This window comes from Scyliorhinus torazame, chromosome 20 (genome assembly GCF_047496885.1).
Source record: "Scyliorhinus torazame isolate Kashiwa2021f chromosome 20, sScyTor2.1, whole genome shotgun sequence".
Taxonomy (NCBI): domain Eukaryota; kingdom Metazoa; phylum Chordata; class Chondrichthyes; order Carcharhiniformes; family Scyliorhinidae; genus Scyliorhinus; species Scyliorhinus torazame.
Window position 1 is genome coordinate 101460776 of NC_092726.1, and position 12895 is coordinate 101473670.

At 53.6% G+C, this 12895-nt stretch overlaps 1 long non-coding RNA gene across 2 annotated transcripts; it reads left to right on the plus strand.

The window, feature by feature from the left end:
* Nucleotides 1-1608: 1608 nt before the first annotated feature.
* LOC140397057 (uncharacterized) lies at nucleotides 1609-12627 on the plus strand. Of its 2 annotated transcripts, none has more exons than XR_011936687.1 (3): nucleotides 1609-1759; nucleotides 3832-3937; nucleotides 12031-12627. It is a non-coding gene; the product is annotated as an uncharacterized lncRNA (long non-coding RNA). The 2 variants fall into 2 exon arrangements; XR_011936688.1 differs by having other exon boundaries at nucleotides 1609-1727.
* Nucleotides 12628-12895: the final 268 nt, after the last annotated feature.

Below are 12895 nucleotides of genomic sequence, written 5' to 3' on the forward strand. Positions count from 1 at the left end.
CAAATTAGCTGAGGAACTCCTCGATCTGGAGTCACGTCTTGCTCAGCCCGATGAGGCCCCGCCCTGGGGCTGGTGTACAGGGAGAAGAGGGGCGCACTGCGGGACCTGCAACTTGCCAGGTCCCACGGCGCGTACACGAGGTCCCGGATCCGTCTCCTAACGGACATGGACCGCGGCTCCCTCTTCTTCTACTCGCTGGAAAGAGGACGCGGGGCCCGTCGGCAGGTTTCTACGCTGCTGGCCGACGACCGGCCCCTCGTCTCGGATCCGGAGGGGGTCAGGACTCCGATCAGGGATTTTTACTCCGACCTCTTCTCTCCGGGTCCGTCCAGCGAGGACGCTTGCAGAGTTCTGTGGGAGGACCTGCCGCAGGTCGGCCCGGAGGGCGCCGGGAAGCTCGATAATTCCATCAACCTCCAAGAGCTGACCGGAGCCCTGGACACCCTCTCACGGGGCAAATCCCCAGGGCTGGACGGGCTGATCGTGGAGTTCTTCAGGGCGTGCTGGGACGTCCTGGGGAGCGACTATGCGGGGATACTGGGGGAATGTTTCGCGACAGAGGAGAGGTGCCCCTTTCGTCGCGCAGGGCCGTCATTGCCCTGCTGCCCAAGAAGGGGGATCTCCGCCAACTTAAGAACTGGCGACCGGTCTCCCTCCTCAGCACGGACTATAAAATCTTTGCAAGGTGCTGTATTTACACCTTGGCCCCGAGCTGCACCACATGATCCACCCTGACCAGTCCTACGCAGTCCCGGACCGCACAATCTACGACAATATCCACCTTGCCCGGGACATTATCCATTTTACCCAGAGGACTGGTATGTTGAGCGCCTCCCTGTCTCTTGACCAGGAGAAGGCGTTCGACAGGGTGGGGAACGGGTATTTGCTCGGGACCCTGCGAGCTTTCGGGTTCGGGTGGCATTTTGTCTCCCGGATCCTATTACTGTCCGCCGCCTCGGAGAGTCTGATTAATGTTAACGAGTCCCTGACGGCGCCCCTTCGCTTTGGGAGAGGAGTGCGTCAGGGCTGCTCCCTGTCCGGTCCACATTATTCCCTCTGCGTGGAGCCTTTCCTGTACCTCCTGCGGAGGAGGTTAACGGGGCTGGTTCTGCGCGAGTCTGACGTGGGGTGGTCCTCGCGGCGGACGCTGATGACGTGTTCCTCATGGTCACTGACCCCGGTGACCTGCAGAGGATGCGAGAGTGCCAAGCGGTCTACTCCGCCGCGTCTTCCGCACGGATCAACTGGGCTCAATGTTCCGTACTCCTGGTCGGTCCATGGCAGATGGACCCACTCACGGAGGAGCTCGGGCCCATCAGCTGGAGTCGGACCAACAACCTCTACTTGGGAGTCCATCTTAGCCCGGCAGAGGAAGCCTGGCCGACGAACTGGCAGGAGCTGGCGACCAAGGTCACCGCTCGCCTGGGATGCTGGACAGGACGGCTCCGAGTGCTGTCCCACAGGGGCCGAGTTCTCGTCATAAACCAGCTGATCGCCTCCATGTTGTGGTCCCGGCTGGTCACTGACTCCTCCCCCTGGCATTGTCACACCATCCAGAGAACCCTGCTTCGGTTCCTCTGGGACAATCGACTGCACTGGGTCGCTGCGGAGGTCTGGAGTCTCCCGATTGCGGAGGGCGGTCAGGCGCTGGTGTGCCTCCGCACCCAGACTGCCACTTTCCACCCTCAGACTCTGCAGCGTTACCTGTACGCTGAGCCTCCTCCACGGTGGGGCCCTGGCGACGGATTTCTTCCCCCAGGTGCTCGGCCTGAACTACGACGTGCAGCTCCTGTTCATTGACCAGCAGGGTCTTCGGAACTCTTTGTTGGCGCTGCCCGTCTTGTACCAGGACCTCCTCAAAGTCTGAAACACGGTCTCCAGGCGCCGCAGCTCTCCCCCGTCAGGGGTAGCGGCTTTCGTAAGGGAGCCGCTGCTCAGGAATCAGCACCTCCGCCAATCTCCATTCGGGTGGCTGGCGGAGCGGAGGGCGGTGGGTGCCGAGGGAAGGGCTGGGTGGCGGAGGGCCGGGCTGTGGATGCCGTGGGAAGGGCCGGGTGGCGGAGGGCTGGGCTGTGGGTGCCGTGGAAGGGCTGGGTGGCGGAGGGCCGGGCTGTGGGTGCCTTGGGAAGGGCTGGGTGGCGGAGGGCTGGGCTGTGGGTGCCGTGGGAAGGGCTGGGTGGCGGAGGGCCGGGCTGTGGGTGCCGTGGGAAGGGCTGGGTGGCGGAGGGCCGGGCTGTGGGTGCCGTGGGAAGGGCTGGGTGGCGGAGGGCTGTGGGTGCCGTGGGAAGGGCTGGGTGGCGGAGGGCTGTGGGTGCCGTGGGAAGGGCTGGGTGGCGGAGGGCTGTGGATGCCGTGGGAAGGGCTGGGTGGCGGAGGGCCGGGCTGTGGGTGCCGTGGGAAGGGCTGGGTGGCGGAGGGCCGGGCTGTGGATGCCGTGGGAAGGGCTGGGTGGCGGAGGGCCGGGCTGTGGGTGCCGTGGGAAGGGCTGGGTGGCGGAGGGCCGGGCTGTGGGTGCCGTGGGAAGGGCTGGGTGGCGGAGGGCCGGGCTGGCTGACACCCCACGAGCTCGCTGGGCGCGGGGCGGTGTCTGTCCGGCGCCCCGCCAGTGCCATCCAAGCCTCAAAACGGCCGTGCTCGGCCCCGCGGGCACACTGGAGCTAGAGGCGGCGCGGTTGTGAGGTTGGCATCCCGTCTGAGCGAACCCCTGCTCGGACGGAGTTCCACATTGGTCCCAGGCCTCGGCGCACCCGCCGGGCGCCGGCGCCCCACAGCCGCAGCCGCCTCACGGAAATACCCTCCGTGCCTTTCCGCACTGCGCGGAGGGGTTTCCTGTCCGGCCTGCTGCTGCACACCTTCCAGCTCCTTTACCTCGCCGCCGTCCCGACACGCCTTGGCGTCCGGCAGCGGAGGTCCCTGCTGGGGGGCCCTCTACGGAGGTGTGCTCCCCATAAAACCTGGAGAGCTGGAGTGGAGGGTGCTGCACACGGCAGTGCCGTCCAATCACAGAGTTTATCACTTCTCGGCCTCCCCAGAGACCTGCCTCTTTTGCGGCCTGGTGGGGACCGTGGAGCTTGTCCATGTTGTCTGTCCTCGGCTGCTCTCCCGCTTTGATTTCTTGCCAACGTTGTTGTTGAGGTTTTCTTTGCACTTCAGCCCCACGCTCCTGATCTACGGACATCCGGTGCGGAGGGGGCGGGGAAGGCGGAGGACCTCCCCGTGAACCTGCTCCTGGGCCGGGCCAAACTTGCCATTGATAGGTCCAGGCAGCGGGCGACCGAGGGGGCCGTCCGGCCCGGCTGTCTGCCCCTCGTCCGCGGCCTGGTTGGCGGCCGGGTGTCCCTGGAGCGGGAGCATGCGCTGTCCACGTCACACTCGAAGCTTTCCGGGCTCGGTGGGCCCCGCAGGGGTTGGGCTGCCGGACGGACCCCGATTCTCACACTTTCATTTGACGGCGTTTTGTTCAGTTTTTGTTTCTCCTTTTTGTTCTTTTTGGGTTGTGCTCCGCCCGTCGTTTTGGAGTCCACCCCCTTTTCTTTCTCCCTCAGTCACTTTGTGTTCTTTTACTCAGTTGCTACAATAGGCATCATGCAGCACACTCGTCCCCGGCTACATGGAGAGAAATGTGGCCGGGCTTCACCTCACAGGAGGGGAAAAAAACACATTATTTTTTTTTTGCCTTCTTTGGCCTTAAATGAAAAATTAATAGCAGTAACACCTTATAAAAGGTGCTGTCGGTTTGTGTAACTGAGAGGGAGGATCTTGGCCTCTTGCTGTGTTTCTAGTTTAAACATTTTCCTGCGTATTAGTTAATTTTCTCCCTCTTTTCCCCAGGAATTTGAATTTTGAAGACTGCAATGTGACCAGGAATCTTTGGACAAGGGATTTTCTCCAGAGGACAAGTGGATGGACTGAGGCCCACTCCACAGGCCGCACTCACGTGAGTTGTCTCTTTATTGCCGCCCCGGCCTTGCACTTAGACACAAACACCCTTTGGTGGGTGACAATGTGTAAATTAAAAATCTGTAATATGAAGCTGTCTAAATTTTGTTTATGAACACAAAATAACAGGGTTCTTTTAAATCTGGGTGTCCTGAAAAGGGTTGGTTTCATTGCCTGAGCCCCGTTCACTCTCCGTATAACCTGTTAGCTATTTTAAACGACACTCAACACTGCTGACAGCACCTTCTGGGATCTTTCTGTGTACCAATGGATTTTGTTTTAAAAAGATTTTTCTTAGTTTTGAGAGGCAGTTTAACTCTTTCAGAGGATTGAAGTGAGTTCTTTAGACTTTGTCCAATCCACACACACAGGATGATGGGGGAGGAAGGGGTTTAGATCCAGGCGGGAATGGGGCTCGTACCAGGAGTGAGAGGGTGGGGGAGAGGACAGACAGCATCCCACCTGGTTAGGATCACATTGCTGCTGCTGTGGGATCTTGCTGTTCACGCACAGACCTGTGGCCTTTGCCCGCAAAGTAATTGTGATCACAATTCTTAAATTAAAATAGTACATGGACTGCAAAGTGGGTTCCAAGGTCTCACATTTCAAAGCCTGAGGAGTGAGTGAGTTGATGAACCGTTTTCACAGGGGACTGAGGGGATATTCAGCCAGGATCACACTGCTGCGTGTGGGATCTTACTGTGTAATCAATACTGCCGTCAGTGTGTACAATACAACAATGGTGCAGAAACAGAGAAAGAGAGAGAGAGAGAAATCCCAGATCAGAAACTCTGAACTCAATTTTGAAAGTGGTATCATTTTTGGGATCTCTCTGTGCACACGTTGCCAGCAGAATTCACAAAATTAATAATAGTGGGATCACTTTAGGGCAGCAGGGTTGCGCAGTGGGTTAGCACTGCAGCCTCACGCCGCCGAGATCCCAGGTTCTATCCCGGCTCTGGGTCAGTGTCCGTGTGGAGTTTGCACATTCTCACCGTGCTTGCGTGGGTTTCACCCCTAACACCCATCGTTGTGCAGTGTAGGTGGATTGGCCACGCTAAATTGCCCCTTAATTGGAAAAAATGAATTGGGTATTTTAAATTTATAAAAAGAATAATAAAAATAAAAAAAATAGTGGGGTCACTTTCAAAACAAATTCATCTACTGTAAAGTTTTCTCGATGGCCCGGAATAAAAGTCCCTTAACTTGAAGCGGATATAATTCTGGAATGAAGCCTGTATTTTAGGCCGAGACATAAATGTGAGGGTGAAATTCAATCCGCAGAGGGCCATTTGAATTCAGGTTCCTGTGGTTGTGATAGTTGGATTCCTGTGCCTGACCCTCTCTCTCTCTCTCCTTCCCAACTATTGGGGAACGGGGGTGAGAGAGAGAGAGAGAGAGAGAGAGCGAAGTACAGAAAGAGTGTGTGTTGGGGGGTGGGGGGGGAGGGGGGAGTGAGATTAGAGAGAGGGAGAGGAGAAAGACAGAGAGAGGATGAAGGGAGAGGGAGGCTGTGAAAATGAGAGGCTTTCTCTCCCTCTCTCCCTTCTTTCCATTCTTGTCTCATTCTGTCTGTCTTCCCAGCGTTCTGCCGATATCTGTCCATCTCTGTCCAGCATTTTAGTGTCTCTTTAAACCTTTAATCTATGAAAACCACCCCACAAACTGCAATGGGGAATCTCATCACATCTTTCTGGGGATACTCTGATTTGGGAATAGAATAGAAATAAATGCTGGGAGGACGATTTTAAAAAGTCTCCGAACGGACCGGTCAGTGGGTTTCCCAGTTTAAAGAGGGGTGTTTAACTCTTTCTGGGGACAGTGGATGTGTCTCCAGACTCGGAATACCCATGGTGTTCAGGGGTGGGAATATAGGGGCGTAGGTGGAGATGGAAGAAATAATATAGCAGGCAATGGAAGGAACATGCCCCCCCTGCTCACCTGCCTGTCCCTGACAGGATCACATTGCTGTGTGTGGGATCCTGCTGTGCATCAATGGCCTGCTGCATTTCCTGAACTTCAACTTAGAGACCATACAAATTTAAAATTAAACTAGTTGTCTGAGTGTAAAGCAGTCGGGAGGAGGTGAGGGACTGGGTCTGAAATGAATAGGCCGCAGCCTGGGTAAAGGTTTGTCCTCAAGCCCAGAGTGGTGTTTGTGCTTTAGACAGGGCGGTGGGATTGGAAGGATTTCTGATTGGGTTTTGTGGTGAAATATCCCTGTCTCTATCCCTCCAGCTTTCTATCTCTCTCTTTCCTATCTCTCCCTCTTTCCAATCTCGCCCTCTTTCCAATCTCTCCCTCTTTCCAGCCATTTCTTTCTATATTTCACCTTGTAATAAATATAAAAGAAAATCCCAATGCGATTTGACGAGAGATAAGAGAGCGGGAGAGGGGAAACAGAGAGAGGGTGGAGGGAGAGCGAGAGAAAAAGAGAGGTGGAGAGAGAGGATGGGGGGAGATAGAGAGAAAAAGAAAGGGGAGAGGTCGGTCGGAGGGAGAGCGAGAGAAAAAGAGGGGGGAGAGAGGGGGAGGGAGAGCGAGAGAAAAAGAGAGGGGGAGAGAGAGGGTGGGGAGGCGATAGAGAGAAAAAGAGAGGGGGGAGAGAGGGGGGGAGGGAGAGCGAGAGAAAAATAGAGAGGAGAGAGGTCGGAGGGAGATGGAGAGAAAAAGAGAGGTGGAGAGAGAAAGACAGAGAGAGATAGAGTGTAAAAGACAGGATCTGTGGGTGGAGTTCTGCTGTGTGCAGTCAAGCACGGCCCAGTTACATTTTGTTTTAGAAAGTGCGATTTTACACAAACTCCAATCCTGAGACAGTCGATTTGAAAATGTTTCCTGAGGGAAAGAAGCCCTGTGAGAAAAAGGGAGGGAGTGTGGGAGAAATTCCCTGTCTCTTTCTCCCCCAGCGCACCTCCCCCTCCCCCACCGGACCTCCCCCTTCCCCACCGCACCTCCCCCTCCCCCACCACCAGCCGCTCTCTCTCTCCAGCTACTTCTCTCTATATTTCCTCTTCCAATAAAATGATAGAAACACCAATGTGATTTGTCGTTATTTGAATGGGGGGCAGGCGGGGGTGGGGAATGTGTGTGGGTGGGGGGGGGGGCGTGGAGGTGGGATGGGGGGTTGAGTGGGAGGTTGTTAAGAGAGACACAGGATTATGGACTGGGCTCCTGTCTCCATCATGTTTATTTATTGTGGGATCCTGCTGTGCACACTGCAACATGTAAACGTGAACACATCGCCTTTCCTAATGTCGCCGAGGTGCTGGAATTGAAGTTGTAAATGTGATAGATTAAGGGATTGTTTCTAATCCCAGAATATCTCCTGTGCTGAAGATGGGCTGATTAGTGACGTGTTGGTGATGGGGAGGGGGGTGCATGTGTGTGTGTGTGTGGGGGGGGAGGGGGGTAATTCAGTCACAGAATTCTCCAAAGTCTCCAAACTTTCCCCCACTCCCCCCGCCTCACTGCCAGTTTTAAAGAGGGACTTTCATTTCATTTCATTGAGACAATTTGCCAATTGCACAGTGCCCGTGTTTTACTGGAACGTCAGTGTTGTGTGTGGAAAAGCCCAGGGCAGCGTTTGAATTGACTTTGACAAAGTTGCTGCTTGTCAAATTCTCTGCCTCTTTCCCCGTCTTACTCCCCGAGTCAGATAAATGGCTGAAGAGAGGGTGGCGAAGGAGGGGAGAGAGCGAGGGAAACAGGAATAGAGAGCAGAATAGAGGTAGAGTTTGATGGGAGGGTCAAAGAGGGGATGGGGAGGGGGGGGTAGGCACACAGTATCTGGGGGTCTCCAGTGTGGAGTCAGTGCCCTGCTCCCAGTCTCAGGGGGGTAGGGCAGGGGAGGGGTTAGGTTATATCTCACCCCCCTCCCCAAAAGGTGTTTTACAGTCTATGAACTAGTTTAATTTGACATTGTGTGTGGTCACTAAGCTGACAGTCCAGGAAAGGCTGCAGGCCATTGGTGCAAAGCAGGATCCCACAGACAGCAATGTGATCCTATCCGGATGGGGAGGTGGGAAACATACTTTTCTTCCCCGCTTGCTGTCATCCTCCCTCACTCACCCCCGTTTTCTCCACCCTCTCTCTGTACACCCCCCACCCCACCCGTGAACAGCATCTGTATTGCCAGTCTGCAGACACATCTCCTCTGCCCCCAGAAAAAGTTACCCTGACCACTTCACACTGACAACTCAGCTGCCCATTCCTTTAGGAGTCTTTTTCCAATCGCCCTTCCAGCAAATATTTCTATTCCCAAATCAGGTGCAGAAAGTGGGAGAAGTTAGCGGAAGCTGAGTTTAAAGTTGTTTAACACCAGACTGCATTCTAGATTCATGCTGGCAGGTTTATACATTGCGATGACGCGAGGCTTTAGTGACAGGTACAGGAATCAGTTTGAATTGAGATTTAGTGACGGACTGACTTTGCATTTGTCCCTTTGTCTCTCTTTCTCTTTACCCATGTCTCTCTCTATTTCCTCCTCAGTCTGTGTCTCGTTCTGTCTCTCTCTGAGTGTCTGTCTCTCCTTGTCTCCCGCTCTCCGACTGTCTCTCTCTCTCTCTCTTTATCTGCCTCTCTCTCTCTCTTTACCTCTCTCTCTCTCCCTCCGTCCCTGCGTTTATGTCTCTGCCAGTCTCTCCCTCACTCTGTCTTTCTCTCTCTCTGACTGTCTCTCTCTCTCTCTTTACCTCTCTCTCTCCCTCCGCCCCCGCCTTTATATCTCTGCCAGTCTCTCCCTCACTCTGTCTCTCTCTCTCTCTCTCTGACTGTCTCTCTTTCTCTCTTTACCTCTCTCTCTCTCTCCCTCCGTCCCTGCGTTTATGTCTCTGCCAGTCTCTCCCTCACTCTCTCTCCCTCTCTCTCTCTGACTGTCTCTCTCTCTCTCTTTACCTCTCTCTCTCCCTCCGCTCCTGCCTTTCTGTCTCTACCAGTCACTCCCTCTATCTCCTCCCCACCCGTCTTTTTCTCTCTCTCTCCAGAAACAGTAAACACTTGGAATAGAACATAGAACATAACACAGTACAGCACAGAACCGGCCCTTCGGCCCTCGATGTTGCGCCGAGCATTGTCCGAAACCAACGTCAAGCTATCCCACGCCCTGTCATTCTGGTGTGCTCCATGTGCCTATCCAATAACCGCTTGAAAGTTCCTAAAGTGTCCGACTCCACTATCACAGCTGGCAGTCCATTCCACACCCTAACCACTCTCTGAGTAAAGAATCTACCTCGGACATCTCTCCTATATCTCCCACCCTGAATCTTATAGTTATGCCCCTTGTAACAGCTGCATCCACCCGCGGAAATAGTCTCTGAACGCCCACTCTCTCTATCCCCCTCATCATCTTATAAACCTCTATTAAGTCGCCTCTCATCCTCCTCTGCGCCAAAGAGAAAAGCCCTAGCTCCCTCAAACTTTCCTCATAAGACCTATCCTGCAAACCAGGCAGCATCCTGGTAAATCTCCTTTGCACACTGATGCACGAGCAATGGCCACTGAAGCGAGGTTGTAGTCCAACTGAAGGCTTTAATAAGCTAGACGTTTCCCCCAGCTGCTCAGGTTGGGGTGGCACGGTTTCTTATACCCCGCTTTTCAGGGCGGAGCTTTCATACATTCTAACCAATAGAAAGCATACAGTTTCCACCAATGGTGCTTCAGCCTATCAGGTACCGTAATACCTATGATACCACATTCACCCCCTGTTAATAAAGAGTCTGGCGGGGGTGGTGGCCTGAAACTACAAAACATGGCAACATGGTATAATTAGTTATGGAGGTACCGTAACACCTCCGTACAGTGTTTAGAAACTATTTACAAGCCTGATAGCTATGTACATTTGATGGTTTATATTTACAGGTTACAATTAAAATGAAGCAATCAGTCGATCGGGGGCCCTGGCCGTCCTCTGTGATCGTCGGAGCTTTTTTTGACTCCGGTGGAGGCTCGGGCGTCTGAGACTCCGGGAGCGTGGCTTCGATCTCCATGGCTGCTTCGGCACCCCTAGATGGCGCTGGTGGAGAAAACGGTTGTCCTGGGAAGGGAGCGCCTGCGGGGGGCGTCGGTGGGTGGGGGTGGGGGTGGGCACGGCGGGACCGGTGGAAGGCCCGAGCCTCCGGTAAGGTGCTGCCATGGAGGGGAGGGTGGGGCTGGCGGCTGGAATGTGCATGGGGTTCCGGCGTGCGCCAGGTCCCATAGGGAGACCGTATCCTGTCGGCCGTCGGGGTACGCCCCGTAGGCGTACTGGGGGTTAACATGGAGCAGATGGACCCTCTCGACCAACGGGCCCGACCTGTGTGCCCGCACGTGTTTTCAGGGTAGGATGGGACAAGGCGCTGCCAACCAGGTCAGGAGCGAGGTCCCAGAGGAGGATTTCCTGGGGAAGACAAGGAGACGTTCGTGAGGTGTTTGGTTGGTTGTGGTACAAAGCAGCGACCGGATGGAGTGGGCATCCGGGAGGACTTCTTGCCAGCGGGAGACTGGGAGGTTCCTGGACCGTAGGGCCAGTAGGACGGTCTTCCAGACGGTTCCCTTCTCCCTCTCTACCTGTCCGTTACCCCGGGGGTTGTAACTGGTTGTCCTGCTCGAGGCGATGCCCTTGCTGAGCAGGTATTGACGCAGTTCGCCGCTCAGAAAGGAGGACCCCCTATCACTGTGTATGTAAGCGGGGAACCCGAACAGTGCAAAGATACTATGGAGGGCCTTGATAACGGTGTTTGCGGTCATGTCGGGGCAAGGGATGGCGAACGGGAACAGTCCTCGTTAATCACGTTCAGGAAGTACGTGTTGCGGTCGGTGGAGTGGAGGGGGCCTTTGAAGTCCATGCTGAGGCGTTAAAAGGGACGGGACACCTTTATCAGGTGCACCCTCTCTGGCTGGTAGAAGTGCGGTTTGCACTCCGCGCAGATTTGGCAGTCCCTAGTGGCTGTCCTGACCTCCTCGATGGAGTAGGGCAGGTTGCAGGTCTTGACAAAATGGAAAAGGTGAGTGGCCCCCGGGTGGCAGAGGTCCTCGTGGAGGGCTCGGAGGCTGTCCACTTGTTCGGTGGCACATGTGCTGTGGGACAGGGCGTCAGGAGGTTCGTTTAGCTTCCCGGGACGATACAAGCTCTCGGAATTGTAGGTGGAGAGTTCGACCCTCCACCACAAGATCTTGTCATTTATTATATTGCCCCGCTGTGCATTATTAAACATCAAAGCAACCGACCGTTGGTCAGTGAGGAGAGTGAATCTCCTGCCGGCCAGGTAATGCCTCCAATGTCTCACAGCTTCTACTATGGCCTGGGCCTCCTTTTCGACTGAACGGTACTGGAGAAGAGGGCCACGGGTCTGCCTGCTTGGTTGAGAGTGGCCGCCAGAGCTACGTCGGACGCATCGCTCTCGAACTGGAAGGGGAGGGACTCGTCAATGGCGTGCATCGTGGCATTTGCAATGTCTGCTTTGATGTTGCTGAAGGCCCTGCGGGCCTCTATCGACAGGGGAAGAACTGTGGAATGGATCAGGGGACGGGCCTTTTCTGCGTAGTTGGGGACCCACTGGGCATAGTAGCTAAAACACCCGAGGCAACATTTCAGGGCCTTGGAGCAGTGAGGGAGGGGGAACTCTATAAGGGGGCGCATGCGTGCAGGGTCTGGGCCTATAAATCCATTTCGCACCTCGTAGCCGAGGATGGCTAAATGGTCGGTGCTAAACACAGATTTATCCTTGTTGTATGTAAGGTTAAGGATTTTAGCGGTCTGGAGAAGTTTTCGGAGGTTGGTGATGTCCTGTTGGTCATGGCCGCAGATGGTGACATTATAGAGATACGGTAATGTTGCCGGTAAACCGTACCGGTCAACCATTCGGTCCATCTCGCGCTGGAAGACCTAGACCCCGTTGGCTCATGTCACAACAATGATTACTAGAATTAAAACCTGAGATATAATTGTTAATGTCAGCGACATGCAAAATATTTCAAAATGCATATTATTGTAGCAAGTTAAAAAAAATCAAGACATATCGTTAGTGATCAATGGATTGAATGTAATCAGTTCCTTCCCATGAGCGTTCTGTCGGAATATTATCAGTGTTTTAATGGTCTGTGTTTGGTTCTCAGTTCCATCAGGTCCGTTTTCCGAAGCTGCGCGCGGCATTCTCCATTCCTGCAGCCGGTCAATGAGGTTTCCCGTTGTGGCCACCCCACGGCGTCGGGAAACCCGCGGACATGGGAGCGCTGCCGGCGAAGGGGAGGATCCTGCCGAGGGAGAATCCCATTGATTGGGATTGTGAGCTGAACAAATGCATTTTTAATTGATGTTATTATCGTTGTGTGGTCAGGAATTACAGATTCTATTCCATTGAATAACAATCTCAATGTCATTATTGTATAAACAATAATTAGAAACTGTATGTTATTATTGGAATGAACAATCTTTCGGCAATCACAGAGAAAGATGCAATGAAATGTTTTCAGTCATTTGCTGTGTTTAATGGACTGAAAAATAATTTTCTATTTTCTATTGATGTTGCGAAATAATAATTGGTTGTAATGTTTGTTGAACTTCAACATAATGAACAAACACGTAATGAATGAATGAGTTAATTGTTTATTCGACCAAGCAGTGAGTTCGAATTCATTCTAATTATTGGGATAAATTACGTTAACAGGTGACTGATCTTCGACAGAAAATAATTAAATAGTTCAAGTAATAAACACTCCATCTGTCATAATTTCACCGGTTTCAAGATATTTAATATCTGGACTCCGTATTGGATTTGGATTTGTTTGTTGTAACGTGTACCGAGGTACAGTTACAGTGAATTTTCTATTACAGATCTAACAGACCATTTAGTCGATGAAAAGAAACCAAAGTACGTAATAGGGCAACAAAAGGTCCACACTGCAAATACCGAGACACCGGCATCGAGTGAAGCATCCAGGAGTAGTAGTAATCAGATCAGTCCAGAAGAGGGTCGTTTCG